At 37.5% G+C, this 10866-nt stretch overlaps 1 long non-coding RNA gene across 1 annotated transcript; it reads right to left on the minus strand.

Annotated features, from left to right (window-relative positions):
- Window positions 1-2767: 2767 nt before the first annotated feature.
- Window positions 2768-7695, minus strand: LOC145539106 (uncharacterized). The gene is made up of 3 exons (XR_014077573.1): window positions 6851-7695; window positions 4422-4474; window positions 2768-2927 (listed from the first exon to the last, which is right to left on the minus strand). It is a non-coding gene; the product is annotated as an uncharacterized LOC145539106 (long non-coding RNA).
- Window positions 7696-10866: the final 3171 nt, after the last annotated feature.

Here is a 10866-nt window from a genome sequence, read left to right on the forward strand (position 1 = left end):
TTCTGGAACTTCTAGCTTTTTCGATGATCCAGCGGATATTGGCAATTTGATCTCTGGTTCCTCTGCCGTTTCTAAAACCAGCATGAACATCTGGAAGTTCACGGTTCATGTATTGCTGAAGTCTGTCTTGGAGAATTTTGAGCATTACTTTACTAGCGTGTGAGATGAGTGCAATCGTGCGGTAGTTTGAGGGTTCTTTGGCATTGTCTTTCTTTGGGAATGGAATGAAAACTGACGTTTTCTAATTTATCCCTTCTTTCTTCTCTTTGCACTTTGGTAAACATAAGTTTGCTTTCTGTGTCTTTGAGTTTCTTTCTATCTTATATATAGACTTATTTGCATTAATTTTTAGATTCTGCATATGTGATATCATATGATATTTGTTTTTCTCTTTCTGACTATAGTACGATAATCTCTAGATCTATCCGTGTTGCTGTAAATGGCAGTATTTCATTCACTTATTAGATGAGTAAGATTTTATTGTTTCTGTATACCACATCTTCTTAAGCCCATCATCTGTTGTTGAACAGTTGGGTAGTTTGATGTTTGGCTGTGGTAAATAGTGCTGCTATGAACTTTGCGGTGGATGTATCTTTTCAAATTAGTATTTTCCTTTCTTTCAGACATATACCCCAGAATGGGATTGCTGGATCATATGATAGCGCTTTTTAGTTTTTTAAGGAATCTCCATACTGTTTTCCATAGTGGGTATACCAATTTACATAGCTAACAACAGTGTTTAAGAGGTTTCGCTTTTCTCCTCTATCACACTTTGATGGAAGAAAGATGCAAGAAAAATGCAAGGAATTAGGTGCTTTAAAAAATCATTAGGCTTTGTTTTCAAGGTCACAACTCTTTATGTATCAAGAGGTCAAAAAATTCCTGCTATCTATTTTGCATATGGTAATGTAAGTTTCCATGATACTCTCTCCATACATTTCACCCTCTCCTCCCCTCTCCCCATGTCCGTAAGTCTATTCTCCATGTCTGTTTCTCCATTGCTGCCCTGCAAATAAATTCTTCAGTGCCATTTTTCTAGATTCCGTATATAGATAGCCAATGGGAATTTGCTGTATGTCTCAGGAAACTCAAACGGGGGCTCTGTATCAACCTAGAGGTGGGGAGTGGGGAAGGAGATGTGAGTGAGTTTCAGAAGGGAGGGGATATATGTATACCTATGGCTGATTCATGTTGAGGTTTGACAGAAAATAACAAAATTCTGTAAAACAATTATCCTTCAATTAAAAAATAAATAAATTAAAAAAAATTCCTGCTAACCCCACTGTCAGCTCCTATTGCAGTGGGAAACTCCCCCAAAGCTGATTACTGACATTGGAACATAGTGGGTATCTGCTTCCCTACTCATGTCATCTTGAGTCTGTTCATTCACTTGCCCTGAGAGAGAAAATAGCACCTGCCCTATATTACTTTCCAAATGTTATATGAACCCGTCAAATTGAAAAAATATATATAATTCATTATATATATAATGCTAGTTGCTAATAAGTTTATATAATGTAATTTGTTAGTTTTGTAGCAATTTGCTATGGAGAAAAAGAAAAAAAAAGCAAAGAAGGAAAGGGAGGGGAGAGAAGAGAAGGGAGAAGAAACACAAGAGTATAAGAATTTTACTCTTTTGTTTTAAAACATTGGTCTCAAATAAAAAGCAAATTATTTGGGGAGGTACAAATCATTTGGCTTTTGTCAGTAATTCTTTATTCAGTAAGGTTAATGAATTTGCAGTTCTTTCTCAAGAAGGAATTGGCATAACAAAAAATGTCCTTGCATGCTTTAAAATATCTCCAGTTTCATTTATTCCTCAAAGAGAGTGGAGTGGATTGGTATATTTCAAACACAAAAGCACATATAAGCAACATATACAACTCAAGAACTTACCATACATTTATAGCTATGTTTATGTGCTTTAAAATACTGTTTTCTGCTTCTGTTGGGCAAAATATTCTATACTGTCAGTATGTCAGTTTAGTTGCTATCAACAAAATCACTTCTTTTTTTTTCTGAGTAATTTCATGATGTTTTCCTGTCCTTTTACTTTTATTTGGAACTTCTTGGGGTCTTTATATTTAAGGTTGGTTTTGTGTAAGCAGTGTATAGTTAAGCCTTACTTTTTTGGTTCAGTCTTACATTTTAGACATTTTTGAAGTCTTTTTAACACTCACTGTAAACCCTGTGATTCTCTTTATTTTTCTTGAAAAATAAAGGAAATATGAGAAGATTATCTTTTATTGCTATCAGATAAGTCTAAAATAGAGGATACTTCCACAGAGGGGATAAACATCATGTCATTATAGCAAGTGGAACATCTTATATATGAAATTTTCTCTGAGAATGATGGTACAAAAGTGGTACAAAAGTTGGCAATTAGTGTTTTTCTCATGGACAGATTTTCTTCGCATTAATTAACCTTATTGAAATTATGCAATGCAATTTTGATTGTTTATTATCACTTTCAATCATTGTTCCCAAGGAAAGTGTAGAAAAAGGTCCACAATTCTTCATCCTTTGAAAGAAATGTTATGTTGATGTATGCATCTACCTGTACAAAGCAGGAGGGAAAGTAGAGTATAATACAAAAGGTGAAAGCTTTTAGAATATTTACCTAGAAGTAGAAGTAGGGAATATAGGCACTTCTCTTTGACTGGTCTCTAAATATTTAGATATTATAACAATTTTGCTTCACTGATTATTTTAAAACAGTGGTTATCCTATTCTGTTCAGCTGCTGTAACAAAATATCATACAGTGGGTGGCTTGAACACAAACCTTTATTTTTTACAGTTCTGAAGGATGAAAAATTCAAAAGCAAGGTGCCAGTGATACAGTAGCCACTGTATCAGAAGCCACTTCTTAACTCATAGACCACTGCCTTCTCACTGTGCTCACATGGCCTTCCATGGGTGAGTACTCCTGGAGAAAGGTCAGAAAGGGGGATGGAGAGAGAGAGAGAATGAGAGAGCAAGAGCAAGGCACACTATATATCTCTTTCTCTTCTTATAAGTACACTAATCCTATCATGAATATCCCACCCTTTGATGCCATAGTCTAACCCTAATTACCTCCCAAGGACCCCACTCCAAATAGTGCCACCTTAGAAGTTAGGACTTCAACATATGAATTTTAAGGAAACTCAAAATTCAGTCCAAAGCAGTGCTTCAGTAAACATGTTTATAAACCAATAGCACTAACGTTAATAAAGCAAAAACTCTATTGGTGGAGCCTGTCAATCTGTTTTAACAATATTCCTAGGTATTTCCAAGCCAACAAATTTTGAAAACCTTTTTTAAAGAACTAAAACAATCTAGAACTGGAATTATTGATGTGTACACATCAATGTGTACAATGATGTGTATTGAGTGTACTACACTCAATAAGACTCTTCCATACTGTTAAACCAGACTTTAGAAACATAGTACTAGTTTTAATTTGTGTTTCTTTGATTTTACCTAAATTCTAACTCTTTTGTTTGTTTGAATGCATTGCTGGATAATTTTGTGAGCAATCTTCTGAATAGTAGAAAGTATTATAAAATGGTGAAAAAAATGTATGAATATATATGTATATAAAGAGAGAGGAGCTATGAATCCTTTTAAATCTCCAGATTAAGAAAAGCAATGCATCTTCATAATATAGAGTATTGAGAAAGTCAATTCTTAGGTAGGTTGATAAGAAGTCCCCCCCCCCCTCCCCGCCCCAGGAGAGGAAGGGGGTCTAGGGCTCTCAAGAAGGAGAAGAAGACAAACATTTTTTCCTTTAAGCCCAGAGCTAATGATTACATAACAAAACAACTCATCTTGCTCAAGGATATGTTTTTCCTTAAACTCCGTACCAATGATTATGTAACAACAAAGTATCCTGCTCAAGGACATGTTTCTCCTTCTTAAGAACCTTCTGACTAATCCTGTCCTTTTAAAATGTAAATTGTGGGAGTGGGTCTGGTAAGGCCTTCACAACCTTCAGACTTTCTTTTGATTTACTGTATTACCCAGTGGAAAAAGTATATAGCTCCCTTGCTAAGACTAGTGAGGGGGGCACTTGAGTGATCAAGCCTGGTCTCTGGACCCAAAACTAAATCTTCTTAGGAGATCAGGAATCCAACATCGTTCACTGTAAGCTATCATTATTTCATGTATATTATTAGTGTTTCCATGGAATGTTTTAATCAAATATCACCAGTGTTCCTGACAACCAAGTGAACTTAATAATATAATATCATGCTTTACTCTTAAGGGAGGCCTGATGTGCTGCGATTCATGGGGTCGCAAAGAGTCGGACATGACTGAACGACTGAACTGAACTAAACTGAATCATTAAATAATACGTATGTAATTTTGCATTACTTTTTTAAAGGACTCAACAGGGTATCTTGTCCAAAATATGATTTCAGTAGAAGTGTATATTTACCTCTTTTCCAGCATGCTACTAAGTTCTGTTCAGTCTCTCAGTCATGTCCGACTCTTTGCAACCCCATGGACTTCAGCATGCCAGGCTACCTTGTCTCATCACCAACTCCCAAAACTTGCTCAAACCCATCTCCATCAAGTCGGTGATGCCATCCAACCATCTCATCCTCCGTCGTCCCCTTCTCCTCCTGCCTTCAATCTTTCCCAGCATCAGGGTCTTTTCCAGTGAGGTAGTTCTTCACATAAGTTGGCCAATTGGATTGGAGCTTCAGCTTCAGAATCAGTCCTTCTAATGAACACTCAGGACTGATTTCCTTTAGGATTGCCAGGTTTGATCTTGCAGTCTAAGGGACTCTCAAGAGTCTTGGCCAACACCACAGTTAAAAAGCATCAATTCTTCAGCGCTCACCTTTCTTTATGGTCTAAGTCTCACATCCATACATGACTACTGGAAAAACCATAGCTTTGACTAGACAGATCTTTGTTGGCAAAGTAATGTCTCTGCTTTTTAATATGCTGTCTAGATTTGTCATGGCTTTTCATCCAAGGAGCAAGCATCTTTTAATTTCATGGCTAGAGTCACCATCTGCAGTGATTTTGGAGCCCAAGAAAATAGTCTGTCACTGTTTCCATTGTCTCCCCATCTATTTGCCATGAAGTGATGGGACTGGATGCCATGACCTTTTGTCTCTTGAATGTCGAGTTTTAAGCCAGCTTTTTCACTCTTCTCTTTCACTTTTATCAAGAGGCTCCACAATTCCTCTTTGCTTTCTGCCATAAGGGGAGACCTTATGCATATTTGAGGTTATTGATATTTCTCCCAGCAATCTTGATTCCAGCTTGTGCTTCATCTATCCCAGCATTTCACATGATGTACTCTGCATATAAATTAATTATACTCTGCATATAAGTTAAATAAGCAGGGTGACAGTATACAGCCTTGGCATACTCCTTTCCTGATTTGACACCAGTCTGTTGTTCCATGTCCAGTTCTAACTGTTACTTCTTGACCTGCACACAGATTTTTCAGGAGTCAGGTAAGATGGTCTGATATTCCCATCTCTTTAAGAATTTCCCACAGTTTGTTGTGATCCACACAGTCAAAGGCTTGGGCATAGTCAATAAAGCAGAAATAGAAGTTTTTCTGAAACTCTATGATCCAGCGGATGTTGGCAATTTGATCTCTGGTTCCTCTCCCTTTTCTAAATCCAGTTTGAACATCTGGAAGTTCTCAGTTCAGGTATTGTTGAAGCCTCGCTTGGGGAATTTTGAGTATTAATTTGCTAGCATGTGAGATGAGTGCAACTGTGTGGTAGTTTGAACATTCTTTGGCATTGCTTTTCTTTGGGATTGGAATGAAAACTGGTCTTTTCCAGTCCTGTGGCCACTGCTGACTTTTCCAAATTTGCTGGCATATTGAGAGCAGCACTTTCACAGCATCATCTTTTAGGATTTGAAATAGCTCAACTGGAATTCTCTCACATCCACTAGCTTTGTTCTTAGTGATGCTTCCTAAGGCCCACCTAACTTCGCATTCCAGGATATCTGGCTCTAGGTCAGTGATCAGACCATCATGGTTATCTGTGTCATTAAGAAGTTTTTTGTATAGTTCTTCCATGTATTATTGATATTTCTCCCGGGAGAAATATCAATAACCTCAGATATGTGGATGACACCACCCTTATGGCAGAAAGTGAAGAAGAACTAAAGAGCCTCTTGCTGAAGGTGAAAGAGGAGAGTGAAAAAGTTGGCTTAAAGCTCAACGTTCAGAAAACTAAGATCATGGCATCTGGTCCCATCACTTCATGGGAAATAGATGGGGAAACAGTGGAAACAGTGTCATACTTTATTTTTGGGGGCTCCAGAATCACTGCTGATGGTGATTGCAGCCATGAAATTAAAAGACGCTTACTCCTTGGAAGGAAGGTTATGGCCAACCTAGATAGCATATTTAAAAGCAGAGAGATTACTTTGCCAACAAAGGTACGTCTAGTCAAGGCTATGATTTTTCCAGTGGTCATGTATGGATGTGAGAGTTGGACAGTGAAGAAAGCTGAGCGCCGAAGAATTGATGCTTTTGAACTGTGGTGTTGGAGAAGACTCTTCAGAGTCCCTTGAACTGCAAGGAGATCCAATCAATCTATCCTAAAGGAGATCAATCCTGGGTGTTCATTGGAAGGTCTGATGTTGAAGCTGAAACTCCAATACTTTGGCCACCTCATGCGAAGGGTTGACTCATTGGAAAAGACCCTAATGCTGGGTAGGATTGGGGGCGGGAGGAGAAGGGGAGGACAGAGGATGAGATGGTTGGATGGCATCACCGACTCGATGAACATGGGTTTGGGTAGACTCCGGGAGTTGGTGATGGACAGAGAGGCCTGGCGTGCTGCAATTCATGGGGTCGCAAAGAGTCAGACATGACTGAGCGACTGAACTGAACTCCTTGTATTATGCCACCTTTTTTAAATATCTTCTGCTTCTGTTAGATCCATACTGTTTTTGTCCTTTTATGCCCATGTTTGCATGAAATGTTCCTTTGGTATCTCTAATTTTCTTGACGAGATCTCTAGTCTTTCCCATTCTATTGTTTTCCTCTGTTTCTTTGCACTGATCACTGAGGAAGGCTTTGTTATCTCTCCTTGCTATTCTTTGGAACTCTGCATTCAGATGGGTATATCTTTTCTTTTCTCTCCTTTGCCTTTTGCTTCTCTTCTTTTCTGTTTTTTGTAAGGCCTCCTCAGACAACCATTTTGCCTTTTTGCATTTCTTGTTCTTAGGGATGATCTTGATCACTGCCTCCTGTGCAGTGTTACAAACATCCATCCATAGTTCTTCAGGCACTCTGTCTATCAGATCTAATCCCTTGAATCTATTTGTCACTTCCACTGTATAATCACAAGGGATTTGATTTCGGTCACACCTGAATGGTCTAGTGGTTTTCCTGACTTTTTTCAATTTAAGTCTGAATTTTTCAATAAGGAGCTCATGATCTGAGTCACAGTCAGCTCCTGATCTAGTTTTTTTCTGACTGTATAGACCTTCTCCATCTTTGACTTCCAATAGTATAATCAATCTGATTTTGGTATTGACTATTTAGTGATGTCTATGTGTAGAGTCATCTCTTGTGTTGTTGGAAGAGGGTGTTTGCTATGACCAGTGCATTATCTTGACAAAGCTGTTAGCCTTTGCCCTGCTTCATTTTGTATTCCAAGGCCAAATTTACCTGTTACTCCAGGTATCTCTTGACTTCCTACTTTTGCATTCCAGTCCCCTATGATGAAAAGGACATCTTTTTTTGTGTTAGTTCTAGAAGGTCTGTAGGTCATCATAGAACCTTTCTACTTCAGCTTCTTTGGCATTAGTGGTTGGGGCATCGACTTGGATTACTGTGATATTGAATGGTTTGCCTTGGAAAGAACAGAGATCATTCTGTCATTTTTGAGACTGCACCCAAGTATTGTATTTTGGAATCTTTTATTGACTTTGAGAGTTACTCCATTTCTTCTAAGGAATTTTTGCCTAGAGTAGTGGATATAATGGTAATCTGAATTAAATTCCCCCATTCTGGTTCATTTTAGTTCACTGATTCCTATAATGTTGATGTTGACTCTTGCCGTCTCCTGTTTGACCACTTCCAATTTACCTTGATTCATGGGCCTAATATTCCAGGTTCCTATGCAATATCATTCTTTACAGCATCGGTCTTTATTTCCATCACCAGTCACATCTACACCTGGGTGTTGTTTTCGCTTTAGTTCAGCCTCTTCTTTCTTTCTGGAGTTATTTCTCCACTCTTCTGCAGTAGCATATTGGGTACCTACCGACCTGGGGAGTTCAACATGCTACTAAAGTGACAGAATTGAAGTTAAAAGATGAGAAATGTCTATAACAGAAGTGAGGATTAGATCACATCTATGAACTAGGGATTTTGGTGAATTTGTGGAAGGCATAAAGTAAAATATTTGAGATTGCACTAAAGGATAAACCCTAGCAGAGGAATCTACAGACAAGGCATATAAAAGAGAAGTCTGCACAGGAATTCTGAGCTTCTGAGAGGACCTCAACTGTCTGTTCCATACTTACCCAACCTAAGGTAAGTCTTGACAAGTAACAGACTTTGTTCGTATGGCCAGAGTGTGACATCAGACTACTGATTCAAGGGAAGGTCAGTTAGAAAACCAGACCATTTTGATGGCAGAAGATAGTAGCTTTTGTGTTATCAATCTAGTTTTGGGATTGTAATAATGAATGAACAAGTAAAATCAAGACAACTCACAGTAAAGCATCAGTACACGGAGACTGTTATACAACAACAAATTTTCTTTTAAATATAGATAGATGCAATAACAAAGATTTTCTTAGGAAAAAAGTAAAAGCAGCTAAACTATGATCCATTTCTATTCTCTTTCCAAGGACTTGGGAATATCCCTCATGGGAACAAAAAAAGGACAGATGACCCAGTCTAGCATTGTGAAGTGGACCTTCAAATTATAGGATAATTATATTTTTGAATGTTTGTATATTTTAAACAAATGTTTAAACCAAATAGGTGTTTAAACCAAGCATCCAAATGAATAGCTTCTCCTTGCTATATGTTATAGTCTATTCCAGGAGCCAATCATCATGATAAAAAGAACAAGAATAGGTAACTTTAAGTGTATAATGCTTGCAATTATCATAAAAGAACCTTAAGAAGGTAAGCTGTGTGCCGTAGCCATCCAAGCCCCAACGTCTCCTGGGGTTCATTGCAAGATTAAAAGGAGTGATATATTCTTATTGCACCCTATGTACTTGTGCTCTCAGATTCAGCTCAATTTTATAAATATTTCACAGATACTTATTCAAGACCTCACGTGTGTAGGCTGCAGTGTCACAAAGTTATGCTCATTACTGCAAAAGATAGAGACTAAGACACCTAATTTTTATTAAAAAAAAAAAAAAAAAAGCTTGTGGTCCCCAAATAAGTATTATATTGGATTGGCCAAAAAGTTTGTTTGGGTTTTTCTCTAAGGTGTTATTGAAAAACCCAAACGGACTTTTTGGCCAACCAACAGAAGATCAAATGTGACCTAAGAAATATGGATGAACTTTACTATCTTCTTCAGTATAATATGGAAATGCATTATGAATGCTGTAATATGTGAGAAAAGCTTTGGAGAAAGGACACCATTTGAGTTGTAAATAAAGATGAATGCATTGTCAATAGACAGTGTATATTCTCTGTGGACAGACAAATGCATGTACCTGAGTAACTTCAGGGTGTCTGGAAAGCTTTCTGCAACTCATACTGTGTATAAGACAAGGTCCATTAGGGTCAGTGACTTCTGAGTTAAACCAAGGTATTATTTGAAAGGACCATGTAATAGACGGTGAGAAAATCAGGGAGGAATCAGGAGGATAGAAATGAAGGTTGAGGTAGAGATAGAAAGATATGCAATAATGATGCAGTAAGTTAGAAAGATGTAATACAGGGAGGTGTGGATATAGATACAGATGTCTATGAATGTATGTATATGTATTTCATGTAATCTGGACATACACATGAACAAATAAATATATCCATGACTACATCTGCAGAGCTAAACACAAATGCTGTATTTGTACATTATCTATCAGCAGTGTCAATCCTTTAAAAATTATTGAAAAGGAATATGATTTAATCATAGTTCTGTCTATGAAGAATAACCTGGCAACTATGTTTAGGACATTTGAGTACCAACACGATGAAAGGAGAGTTTTGCAAAACACAGAGGCAGATAGCTTGTAGGATAAGGTCCTCAGTACATCAGTCAGTAGGTGTATGGAATTTCAGTGTTGTAAAACGAAAGGCAGGAGTGGACCCAAAGATAGGTCTCTCATTGTACTTAGAGTATATAGATGAAAACTAATGTTAAAGGACTTGAGGATACAAAATATCCAAAATCTTGCTCATTTTTTGTCTTTTCCAGCCACCCACTAGGCACTATGACATTATATCAAGTTAACATTATAACTTTTGTAATATGCATTTGAAATCATGTAGACACTGCATGCCAGAAAGACTTATATATTACTGATTTATTTTAAAAGTTTCCCTTAAAAAAATCTAGCAAGATTGACCATTTCCTTCCTATTCTCCCACTTTTCTTTTTCTTTAAGCCCATCCCAATTGAATTCTGCAGTCTCATCTAGCTTTCTAATTAGTGAAAGTTTTCAGATTATCCTACAAAATACAGGCACAACTGGGAAGTGACCTCATAGACAATGAGAGCCAATTCCCTCTTCTTGTTGCTCATGGACAATGACTGGGCTGAGAGCATCCTCTTAAAATTTGACTCTCCCTTCACTGTCTTAACTTGCTTTTCATTTTTTCTTCATTGCTTTTCCCATTTCTTTTTATTTCTCTCTGGAATATGACTATTGAATCCCCATGGTGATGGGGCAATTCACCATGTCCCAAGTAAAGT

The sequence above is a fragment of the Giraffa tippelskirchi genome, chromosome 2, assembly GCF_054371585.1.
Source record: "Giraffa tippelskirchi isolate mGirTip1 chromosome 2, T2T-mGirTip1v1.2.pri, whole genome shotgun sequence".
NCBI lineage: Eukaryota > Metazoa > Chordata > Mammalia > Artiodactyla > Giraffidae > Giraffa > Giraffa tippelskirchi.